This window comes from Carcharodon carcharias, chromosome 20 (assembly GCF_017639515.1).
Source record: "Carcharodon carcharias isolate sCarCar2 chromosome 20, sCarCar2.pri, whole genome shotgun sequence".
Taxonomy (NCBI): Eukaryota; Metazoa; Chordata; class Chondrichthyes; order Lamniformes; family Lamnidae; genus Carcharodon; species Carcharodon carcharias.
In genome coordinates this window covers 81,273,959-81,287,381 of record NC_054486.1, presented here as the reverse complement: position 1 = coordinate 81,287,381, position 13,423 = coordinate 81,273,959, and positions in this window count along the sequence as shown.

Sequence of the window (13,423 nt, the reverse complement as noted above, 5' to 3'; positions counted from 1 at the left end):
TATGCTTTACCTGCTCGATGAAATTCAAATTTTTCATTTCGGTTCCTTCAACTGGTATTCTTCATAGTGCATCTGCTGTCATCTAGTGCTTCCCTTGAACATACTGAATTACTGAATCAAACCTCATTAGCCTCAGTCTGAAGCGTTGGATTGTAAGTGGCATCTTCGCAATCTCCTTCATGTTCAGAAGAGTGACTAATGGTTTATGGTCAGTTTCAATTTTAAACCACAATCCCATCGCATAGTCTGAGAACTTCTCACATGCCCATGTTGCTGCCAATGCTTCTTTCTCAATAGCAACATACCTTTTTTCTGTATCTGTGAGTGATCTTGAGGTGTACTAAACTGGTCTACATTTACCATTTTTTTGTACTTGGAATAAAACTGCACCCAGACCTGTAGATGATACATCAATGCTACTATGGCCGGCAGTTCTTGATCATAGTGCGCGAAAATTTCAGGAGAAGTTAGTAGATTTTGATCTTCTCAAAAGCATTTTGCTAATCTACATTCCAGCAGCACTGTTGACCTTGTGTCAACAGCTGTCTCAATGGCTCAGTGGTTTCTTTTGGCAGGAATTTGCATACTTGGTTGGTCATTCTAGGAATCTTCGTAGCTCTGTAATGTTCCTGGGTGGTGGAAGCTCTCTAATCACCTTTGTTTTCTGTAGGTCGGCTGTTATTCCTGAGTCTTGCACAATGTGCCCTAAAATTTAATCATGTGTTTTGCAAATCTATATTTCTCTTTCAATGTCAAATCTGTTTCCTGCAGAACTTTCAGGACTGGTCTCACTCTACGCTCATGCTCTTCCCTTGTGGAGCCATGTGGGAGTATGTCGTTCATGTGGCACTTTACTCCTTCCATGCCTTCTATGGTCTGAGACATTGTTCTCTGGAATATTTCTGGAGCAGACACAATTCCAAATGGTAACCTATTAAAGCAATAATGACCGGAGAGCATTATAGAAGTGGTCAGCAGTCTGGACTCTTGGTCCGGAGGCAAATTTGCTGTTTACATGTAATTTGGTGAATAGAGTATTTTTAGGTAGTTTGGCAAGACTCTCATCCACTGATGCCATCAGTTGGATCTCACATTCCATTCATTTGTTTAGCTGAGTCAAGTTCACGCAAATTCTAATTGAGCCATTTGGCTTTGGGACCATGAACTTTTCAGAACACCATTTTGTTTCTTTTTGGTTACTGGAGAGGTCACCCCTTGCTGTGGAATGTACTGAATTTCCCCCTTTGTCCAAGAGTGGGTGAGGGTACTTCCTTAGTGTGAAGAGGCGAATTCGTTTAGCATCAGCTAAACGTGGTACACGGTCTTCAGTTTTCCAAGCCTGTAAATAATCTTGGAAAGCATTCCTGAATGTCCTACTGTACTGCTCGTCAACTTCTTAAATCAACTTTAATTGTAAGCATGCCTTCCTGTTTAATAATGATGATTCTTGGTTCTGTATGACTTACAAGGTAGAGATGTTTTCTCTATCCTTTTATTTTCATTTTGCCAGGTATTCTCAGAATCCGAATCACAGAATTATTACAGCATGAAAGGAAGCCATTTGGCCCATCATGTCTGCACCAGTTCTCTGATTGGGCAATTCACTTTGTGTCACTCTCCCTCCTTCCCACTGTAACCCTGCACAGTCTTCTTTTTCAGCTAACAGTCTAATTCTCTTTTACTTCAATTAAACCTGCCTCCATCACCCTCTCAAGCAGTGCATTCCAGGTCTTAACCACTTGTTTTATCTCATGCCACTTTTGCTTCTTTTGCAAATTACTTTGATCTGTGCCCTCTCGTTCTATGACTTTTAATGTAGTCCCACCTAGACCTTGTAACTTGATGGATGATGGCTGTAGTGCAATGTACTTAAGGCACTTTACTTCATCAGGTAAGACTGAAACTCCTGTCCTGTGTCTAATTTAAACTCTGTGGGCTGTTCACCCACTTCAAGTTTAATGCTCCAGTATTTATTTTTTGTTTCATGTACTTCTCCAAGAAAAGTTATTTCATTTTTTGGTGGTGATTCCATTTCTTGTATGTGGTTTGCTCTTAATATTTTTTCTTTCTTTTTAAAGGCTGTGTTTTAGATCAGCAGACAATTTTAAAACATCTTAAATTCCCACAGTTGTGGCGCTTTTCTCACCCTGCTGGCTATTCTTCCCACTTGAGCAGGTTTTTTCCGCCATCCTGACAGCATTTCCAGATGGCGGTTAGTGCACTTTTCCCCATTTTTGCAGGCTGTTCTGGTGCACTTTCCCTTTTCTGGCCTACCTATTGAATGGCTTCACTCATTTGTTTCTAAGGGAACTCATTTTCCCTGCAAAGAAACACACTATTTTGCTTTCTGAGCTCAGTTTTCCTCATGATTTGTACTGCCTTAATTAAAGTTAAATATTCTCTCATTTGCAAGGCATCTGGTAGAGATTCATCCAGGAATCCAACTTCTATGCAAATATGGAATCAATTGATCCTTCAACATTCCATAGTTGTAATTTTCTGCCAGCCTGTATAAATCATTGATGCATGAATCCATACTTTCACTTAGCCTTTGTTTTCACTTGTTAAATTTTGCCGCTTTTATAACAATTTTTTTGTGAATGCTGAAATACTAATAAAATGCCTGGAGGACCACCTCATAATGGCTTGAAGTCTCATCGACTCCCTGTGTCACTATTACATCATTGACAATAGCTCCAACTGTGTAGAGTAAAGTAGTGACCTGATCTTTTTATCCCTTTTTATGAAAACCAGAAACGATTTTATACCTGGAAAACTTAGTTCTCCAGTTGCCCCAGTGCTGAGTTTGTTACAAGCCTACAGTGCTTTGGAAAGGTTCTGGGAGTGTCAGTGTAGAATTTTGTGCCTAACTCAAACTCTGGACTTGATGCCACTTCACTGGTGTTGCTTGTTGATTCTGGTCTATGCTCATTGATGTCTGGACTTTGGGTCTCAGCTTGAATCTGCTGCACCCATGATGCTCCAGCTTTTTTGCTGAATCTTCAATCCATTCCTTCCACCCTTCTTTCAAGGATCTGTACGCTTGTCAGATCTGTAGTTATTTCTTGGAGTTTTACTGGGTCTTTCACTTGCTGTCCATTGCCATCATGTTTTGTTGTGTGTTTGGCATTGGTCATGAAGAGATACTAATGTCTATAATGTTATTGCAAATTATTTTTAAAATGGAATTGTAGTGGGGTCTGTGTCTATGTGTTCGACTGTGTGTGTTTTAATTGGATTAGAGCCAGCTGGTCTGTGTGCTTTGATAGATAGTAATTAGTAAAAGATAGTGGAAGTTAATTGGGTAAACAGTAAGGCGGATAGAAGATAAAGTATAAATTTGCATTTGTTGAAGAAATCATTCAAGAGTGGGAGTAAAATCTTGCACCTAGCTGAGAGATGCCAAGCAAAGTGTTTATATTACTAATAAAGTTGGTGGAATGAAAGGATATTATTGTTAGGAAATTTAACATTAAAAGCCTGGTGATAAAAAGGAAAATTTACATTCAAAGGAAATGCTAGGTATAAATAGAAAGGAGTTTTTGCGTGTAAGGCAGAGACATTTAAGATCTAACCAGCATATAAACCCACAACTGTGTCTGCAAAGGAACCAAATTGCAAGGAACCTCATTTTGAATTTGTAAGGTCAAATGTGCTTTGCCTGCTGTCTGTTTAAAGCCTATGGGTAATTGTTGCCTTGTTAAAGATTTACCTGGGAGTGACTAATTTGGAGATCTGTTTAAAAGTTATTATGGTAGTAATTTGTAGACATGTGTATGTGTTTAATTTGTTGTTAAATTAATAAATGTTTAATTTAGTTTTATATAAAAACCTCTTGAGGCTCGGTGGTCTTATTCCTTAATTCAGAGCTGCATCTCAAACATACCAATTGAAAATATAGTTTATGACTGTTGTTCAAGTTTCCCTCTGGGATTTAAGCAATTCAGCCATTACCAACAGCTGTGTCATAACACATCTAAATGAGGATTCTTTGGAGTTTGACTATTTTCCCTGAGTAATCTATTCAAGACTAGTTTATTAAAACTATTATTATTTATTTACAGCTTTATGTAAATATTAGGAACTCTGCACAAGATTGGACTTCTCCTCCCTCCAGATCTCTGTTACTTAGTTATGTGCCATTACATCATTGTTACATCAGTATCAGATGTTTCTGATGATTGCCCTTTACTCTCACCTTTCATTGCTGGGTTTCCAAGCCCTGGGAAACCCATGCAGCAGTAAATTGAAACAGGCACCTCATTGCACTGTGGAAACCTGATTTCAATATGTTAATGGAACATCCTGTCTGACACGAAAGCCTCTGCTGTAAAAACTTTAATGGGTGTGCACATGATGGATTGATGCTGTTTCCCCCTCTTTCATGTTTTTAACCATCTGCAAGACTGTCTCCCATCCATTGTGGAAGGGTTAAAAACTAGGCCATTGTAAATCCACCCTATCTTTATTTAAATGCTTGATGAACTGGGATTCTTCCTTTCTAATTCCCTAAATATTTATGTTTCTAGATTTTGGGTGACAGTTCTGTGCAGAGCTCTCTCCTGAACAAGACAGTCAGACTTCCAGTCAGACAGGAGCCAAGCAGTGTTAACCTGAACTACAAATAGATTTGCAGTAAAAGGTACCCTAAATAGATGGCACTATCCAATGTCTTTCTCCCCTCTTCCAAATTCTTTGATGTGCTGGTTTTCCATTTATGATTTTCTGTCTGATTTGAAAAATGGTAGCGCAAATCATTCATAGCCACTGGTTATCTTTTCCAACATTTTATTCAGAAAGACCTCAGCATTGACCCATCTCAAGTTATTGATTCTTTTAAATAAACATACCCTTCAACCAGAAGAAATTCGAAATGTTTCTTGCAAAGGTCACTTGGAAGTTAAAACTCTGTCACAAGAAACTGCATCCTCCACTGAGTCAGTCATTTTTTTTTGTAAATAGAAACATTGGGATTGGTGTTTCCTAGTACTGTGCCAGTGTATCGCTATTATCTAGTACTGCTGAACAGAGTTTAAACACTTGTCAGAATCTAGGATTTTGAGTTACTTCCCATAGTTGTATAACAATAACATAGGCATTTTACTTCTGCAGAAGTTTTTGGGATTGTTATATTCCTTGAATAGTCAGAATTTGTTTTCCTTATAAGTGCAATGACTTCCTTTTGGTGAGTCATCTCACTTTGCCTATGTTTAAAATATTTGATAACATCTTTTTTGCATCTACCATGTTGAGAAGATTTAAAATTATATCAATAAATATTTAAATACAATACAATTAAATTATATACATCAGGCCCCTTTATACAATACTCCTATTCAATTATAAAGAGCAAAGCTTGTCATTTGATATCATATTAACATTGCAGCAAGAACTTCTCAAATCGACCTCACAGCTTTTAGCTCACTAACAATAGCGCAGTAACATAAAAATAATATACTTACAGTTCATTCTGGAGGTGTTTCTTCATAACCCTGCAAAAACATGTTACCACTTTTATATTTCTCCAGAGACCAGGCTTTGGATTTTTGCTCCTGAGGCAGATGTGCCGAGCTGGGATATTTACCGGCTCACCGCACCTGCCTTATGAAACAGTGCCCCGAATGGTGGGATCTTCGTTCCAGGGGTGGGTGGTGCAAGATGGAATTAGGCCCACCAACACCAGATGCATATCAGAGGCGGCCGAGGAGGCTGTTGAGTGCCAAAGCAGGCTATTTAAAAGGCCCACCTTGGTTCTATAGGACTTTGTCCCAGTTGTTTCTTAAACATTAGTCTCTCTAGCCCTCAACACTCACATCCCCTTGCCCTTCCAGCACATCCCATGCCCCATACATGCCAACTCATGTCAACCCATGCTCCACCCACCCTCAATGGCCTCTCATACCCACCATGCAAAACCATGCCCCCACCCAGCCCTAATGGTGCTGTATAGCCCTTATGCCAATGTAGTGCCAACTCATGACCCCCGCCCACAATCTTTTACCCTTACACCCTCCATGCCAACTCATTAGCATCCACCTTGGGCAGACCTCAGAAGCCATGCTGAGTAGGTGAAATAAAATAAATTCTAAATATCTATGGCAGACTACACTATACTTAAAAAAAAAATACTCCCATTCATGAAAACCCATTAAATACATTTAAATCACCTCAACTAATTAATCCATTATAAAATCAAGCATTTGTATTTATAACCCCACATCAAGGGCTAGATTAGGGGGAGATGGTGACCCAGTGGTCATGTCACTGTACCAGAGGTCTCAGGGTCATGCTCTGAGATTGTAAATTCTGCCCATGCAGGCAATTTTTTTCAACTTTTAAAGTGCTGGCCATTTAAATATCTTGACAGCTTTATAGCTCTATAGATCTTATCCATCTTTCACGAGCATTTGTGACTTCCCTGGAGATTCCTAACTCCCACACTATGGGATGAGGCCTTTACTGCATGAAAATGGGGTCTGTTTGAATGCAGCACTGAGTTCAAATGGCCTTTCTGAGTCTGGGTTTCCCACATGTGGGAGTCACATTCTGCTCCCATTCCCCACTGGCGAAAATATTTTCTGCAGATTATGGGAGTGAGACTTCCTGATTCGGGGTCCGTCTGCCATTTTGGATGCGCCACTTATTCTCTGCGACTCTGCAAGAATCCAGGTCCAGATGTTCAGACATAGGGCTGAATCTTTGGCTCAGCGAGCAGGGGTGGGGCCCGATCACTGAGAAGTAAAATGACACAGGGTGATGTCGTGTGTGCGTCCCGATGTCACTGCGCGTCATTTAGATTTTCAGTTCGGTGTGCATGCAGCCAAGTTGGCTGCGTGCCCGCCGAACTGTCAATGGCCTGATAAGGCCATTAAGTAACTAAATAAGCCTGTTGGGTTGTCGGGCAGGCGAAGAGCCCAGGCAGCTTTCTCATTTTTCATGGAACCTCATTCACAGGTGGGATGAGGTTTCATGAAGGGTTTATAAATTAAATACATTTTTTCATTAAAGTTCATTGACATGTCCCAGCTCATGTAACATTTGTTAACATTTTTTTCCCTTTATTAAAATTTTTAAAACTTAAAACTTATCTCCCTGAGGCACCTCTGTGCCTCAGCGATTGCTATGCTCTTCCTTGCGCATGAGTGAAAGAGCACACTCCTGTCTCAGGGAACCACCACCCACCACCCCCCCACACCCGCACAGGGAGTGCACAGTAAAAGATGGCGCAGAACCTGATGGGGGACGCCGATCGGGTCCACACCCAACCGCGCCTGCCCCGGCACAACAGCACCCCCACAACCAACCCCCCTACCCCCCGGCCCGATGGGGGGATATTTCTACCCATAGAAGCAGAAAGCGTCAAAACAGTTTGACACTGGATTAATTATTGTAATGGCTCTACAAATTCACCAAATTCACAGGTGCAGTTGTCAGCACTCCTGCAGAAACACAAGGATGTCTTTAACCTTGGCGAGGTACCCCGAGATTAAAACACATCTTGTAGTGACCTTAACGCTACGTGCATTAATGGACACCATCACCCATTTAAACTGTGTATGGTACAACAATCCAATTGTCTATTCTTCTCCTTTTATCTTTGTAGATGAGGGTGATGATGCCTTTTCTCATGGATTCTGACATGCTGCTAGCCAGAAGCATACTTTTGTGTACTTTGAGCAGGTCAGGGCCTACAGGCAATGTTGCGATGGTGCTCCCATGGGCCATCAGTCTGATGAGAAGGAAACGATTGCCATTCCTCTGGCCTTAGTATTCTGCTGCGGGGAGGCAACTTCACCATCACTGAAACTGAGGAGTGGCTGTGAAGCCACCTCCTAATAGCAGATGTATTGTGCAAAAATGCTCCACTCCAGTTAATCAATCTATACGCCTGGCTCTAAAAGGGCAGTGGCTTGCCATATTCAACCATTTCCCACTGCTGCTAGCAACGTCTAGGCCATTCATTCTTGGTGGTGACTTCAATAGCATCATTGATGCAACTAGATTGTCCAGCAGGGCTGACAGCAAACTGGACACCACATCTAGAACCTTGATGGGAGTGGTAAATGACATCAAGCTGTGTTATATCTTCAGCAACCCTGCAGATGGAATGCCTGATAGATACACCTGGTCAAGGCCAGAGGAATCCATTCTTTCAAGGATAGTCTTCCTGTTTGTGTCCTGAGTGTTTGCAATCAGATCCACCAATGTCACTGTCCTCTGACCACTGTTCCTGCTGGCTGACTGTCACCTACAGGAAGACCAGAAGCTTGGCAGGAGGACATGGAAGCTGAACGTGAAACTGTTGACCACAGAAAATACTGAGGAGCTCAAAAGGAGTTATAAAGGTTGGAGAAACGCCTCTTTCAATCTCTGATGCACTGGTGGGACATTATCAAGGCAAGCATCAAGAGGCTCTTCATCCTCAAAGATGAAGGCAAGAGAGGGAGACACAGAAGATAATGTCCTGACTCGAGACAAACATGCAAAATCTGTTCCTGCTGGAGTTGATGGGTGTCGATGTCGGGGAGGATCTCCAAGAGGTAAAGAGCCAGCAGGACTCACTGTTCACCTCAGACCTCCAAGATCATCTTCTGGCCCAATGTTCACTCCATGGAGCAGGATGAGACATCCTCATGTTTCTTCTTCCAAAAGGTGCACGGAGAAATCTCTGTGATCAGCAGCCTGACTGGAAAAAGAGCCCATGTACTTCTTGGGCTGCATCCAACAGAGAATGTTTGACATGAAATATTGTAAACATAATCCGTAAGTATAATGAGGCATCTCAGATTGTCACTTAGTGCGCTGAATGAAATTGAACTGTATTGCACTTTATCTAATGTCAAATTTGAACGGTTATGTCGTGCACTTTTACAAGTTATTTGGATGAAGTATATCTTTTAAAAAAATGATATTCATTTATTCTATTTCTTTATCCATTGTCCACATGAAATAAAGTATATCTCACTTTTTTAACAATTGTACTATTCTTAACTGAAGACTATATATTGAAGTCCAATGCAAATTGGAGGAATAGCACCCTATCTTCCGATGAGGTGCCTTACAGCCTTCCAGTCTTAACTTGGGCAATCGGAGTGCAGCCAACTAACTGAGTGAAGACTTGGAGTTTGGTGAGAGGGGAGTTTTAAGTGTAAATTTTGTTCTTAAATTTTCCTTTTAAAATTTAATCTAGCCTGTGGTTAGCAGTAACCGGTAAGTTCTATGTAAGCAGGCTAAGTTCTTACTTTGTTGCAGTTTAGACAGGGTAAACTCACTCTCAGCTGTAGGAGCTGGGTAGTTAATTAGCTAACTGGTTGAATCTGTTTACTGTAGCCCCAGTTCAGTTTACTATAAATTCAGGATTCTTTAGTGCAGCCTTGGCAAATAGAGTGCAGCTGAGCTAATTGTGTGAAGACTTGGGGCAACATTTTCCCCCTGACGGTGGGGGATGTACGAGATCAGGCATGGGCAGCCGGCCCTCCAATTGACGCCCCCGATGAGATTAAGGGATATGTCACTAGAGGCTCAGCGGCAGACATTTAAAAGGATATTTCAGAATGCACAGCATATATACATTCCAAAGAGGGTGCATCATCCATGGTTAACCAAACAAGTTAAAGACAGTATCAAACTTAAAGAAAAAGCATATAGGGAAGAATTTTCCCCCACTGGGGGGGAAGTTCAGGGGAGGGCACGCCTCCGATCGCCGCCATTTTACGTGGGCAGGCCAATTAAGGCCCTTCCCAGTGTGACATTTGCCAGGAAGGGCTATGCACTCCCTGTGCGGGTTGGGGGGAATTACCTAAGCCAGGAGTGCGCTCTTCCACGCGCGCACTCATCTCCCTGAGGCTTAGTGCTGCCTCAGGGAGATCAGCTCCGATTTAAAACTTTTATTAAACAAGTTTAAAAGTTTTCCCTGTCATGTCCCCTCACACTGTCACATGAGTTGGGACACGTCCATAAGCTTTATTGAAACCTTTCTTGAAAATTTAAATACACTCATGAAACCTCATCCCGCCTGTGGATGAGGTTTCATGCTTTTTCTGAACCTGCCAGGACTCCCGCCTGGCCACCAACCTTAAGGTTGGACGGGCAGGTCCATTAATGATTTAAATTAGTTTTTCAGTGGCCTCAGTAGGCCATTGACAGGTCGGCGGTTGGCAGCGGACTCGGATGCACCCCCGTCGACCAGAAAATGGAAATGATGCGGGGTGACATCGGGTGGAACACCCGACATCACTCCGCATAATTTTACGCATCAGGGCCCCACCCCCGCTCGCCAACCGGAATATCCTGCCCTAGGAGAAACTTTTCTCTCAGAGGGTTGTGGGTCTTTGGAACTCTCTCCCTCAAAGGGCAGTGGAAACAGAATCTTTGAATATTTTTAAGGCAGAGCTAGATAGATTCTTGATTAACAAGGGAGTGACAGGTTATCGGGGGTAGACAGGAATGTGGGGTAGAGGTTACAATCAGATCAGCCATGATCTTATTGAATGGCAGAGCAGGCTCGAGGGGCTGAGTGGCCCATTCCTGCTCCTAATTTGTATGTTCATTTATATGAACTCTCCTCCCTCTTGGTCTCTTTAATCCGATTTTTATGTATTGATTTTTATTTATTTATTTATTTTTAAAATTTAGTTTCATTCTTTTGTTTATTTGGTCATTTTTTATACCTTTCTCCTCAACCCCCACCCCCTACAGCATCATCTGTCACTTGTTTTTATGCTTTGCTTTCACAGAGTCTGACCCTTGTTCTGCTATTAACACCTTCTGCTATCTTACCTTTAAGCCACTATCAACACCTTCTTTACTCTTTACCACTGCCATTAACACATCCTTTGTCTTATGTCCATGACACCTTTATCAATCTCTCCTTAGAAGGTCAGGGATAGGTGACTGCTATCTTGTTCCACCTGCTCCACCCCGTCTTAAACATTGTAAAATCCATCATATTTCTATATCTCTTTAGCTCTGAAGAATCCATATGGACTTGAAACATTAACACAGATGCTGCCAGACCTGCTAAGTTTTTTCCCAGCATTTTCTGTTTTTATTTCAGATTTCCAGTATCTGCAGTATTTTGCTTTTATAATATATTGAAAAAAAATGTTCTTCAGAAGACATTCAACAGATATACCACCTTGTGTTGTTTTGGATTCTGTTGAGCTGGTAGTTAGTTTTGTCCTGCAAGGCAGAAAACACAATGTCACTTTAATGTTTAAAACTAGACAGCATATAATTTTTAAAATGCTCTGCATTACCTCCTTGACTTTAATGAATGGGTGTCTCTTGGAGGTGAAGAACCTTAACTGGAAGGCAACTAGAGAAAACTGACTTCCATATAGTCTGCACACTCGCTCTTCAGTGCAGAAAAATTAATATTGGCCGTCAGGTAGGTAAACAACCTTTGTGTGTTCTATGAAGTGTTGAAAGGTGCAAACCAAGGGCTTCAATGGAGGGGGGATCTTTCATTCTTTTGCTAATTGGCCTACTGGTGACCAAATTGCTACTTTTAATGTTTAATGCTTTCTATGGACTGAACAAGAGATTAAGCCATAAATGAATTTAAGTTAATTGGAGGTTACCCAATTTTAAATCATTCAATGACTTAAAGATGAAAACATTTGAAATTCATTTCGGAAATATAAAGGATGAAATTATACTTGAATTCTAGAGTCGAGCATGTGATAGTGAATTTGCGGCACGTCTTGCACATTCTATGACTTTCTTTCTCACTAACTTTGTAATAAATATTTTTATTTTTGTATAATATTGAGTTAAAAAAAATTATATAAAATTTTGTGTTAAATATAATTTCTGAAATGAATTCAGCTTGACTGATCACAGTCTATGGAGTGTGCTTTGCTAAATGCTCATCCCAGCAAAAATAAATTACTTAGCAGCCAGCAATCACATTCGGGTTGCAGACAAAGCAATCAACTTACCTACAAAGTAATTAACTAATTATTATTCATCGTGCCTTTCATATTCTGATTCATTTATCCTTTAAAGTCAGTTTTTATTTCTAATTTGAAAACTAATTTTTCAGCTATATTTTGAACAATGAGAAAGGGAGAAAGCTCGGGGAGAAATTAGAGCTCAAAACCATGGAGAATTTGTAGAAAATTAGTGAAAATATATTTAAAAAATAAATACATTTTGAACATCATTCAACCCTGAGAAAACATGCATAGCCAGGCTCAGTTAAGCTGTAAGGGTTCTTACATAGCCCCAAGGTTACAGTGTTAGTAATGAAGGCATCAACTTACACATTGATAATTATTCAGGCTTTGGAACATATAAAGCTGCATTTCACAAAGCCAGCCCCAAACCCACCAATATTGACGTTCCCTGTAATTCTATAAGATCCAGTAAAGTCCATATTCACTGAGGGACAAATTGATAACAGCTGCATATATTGTCAATTCCACAGGCCACTGATTAGCTGCAAACAAATTGTTCACTTGAGTTGCCGACTTAGTAAATGCATATCTACTTAGATATTTCTGGTATTTTGGATTTAGGATTTCAAGGATCGATATGTTAATTTTTCTTTCTGTTGTTGCACAGTCTAATTCCACCAAATAATTACCCTCAAATTGTTTCTCTTCCAGAATTTCATACTGACATTCTGGTCCTAGGATGCAAACAAATCACACTGTACAGGTCATCACGTATAATGATTTTACTAGCACAATCCATGCTCATCTTGGGACCCTTTGGAAGAAGGGAAATTCCTCAGACCTTTTGAGGTGAAATTTAACTTTCAGCTTTTCAGAGCTCACAAACCCTAGGATGGACATAGCACAGGATGACTCTTTGTCATGGGATCTGCTGCAGCCTAGTCCTGAAAAGATAAAAGCTTCTGTAAAGGCTTCTGTGGGTACAGTGCTCCTCTGTGTTGTGGTTGTGAGGGGAAGCAGCCTCTGAGGCACTCACAGCAGCTTCTCCACCTGTACTGAGAGCTGGAGTCCGGTTACCACTTGAAAATGGACAATTGGACTTCACAAGATCAGATGGATTCTTAAATCATGGGAGGGTGTCCAATACCAATCTCTAAAATCCTGCCTTGTATACTTTGCAATTGAGTTAACAATGATCTCTCCAGATGGTCACCCAAGACCCCAATACAATTGTTCATTCATTGTCTCCACATTGAGGTGACTGATTTGTCTGGATTTCTCATAAAGGGGCGGCGGTGGTGGTGGGGTGGGGTGGGGGGTAGGTTTCCAGATGCTTCTGTAGCTTCCATTTTCTTCAGGATCAGATTGGCCAGCAGTAGTGATCATTGCTTCATCTTCCTCTCACCAGTCTTTTCAGTACTGAGGGAGTGCTACATTGTCAAAAGTGTCACCTTTCAGATGAGATGTTAAAAACTGCAGCCCTATTTGTTTTCTCAATTTGGATGTAGAAGGCCACATGGCAC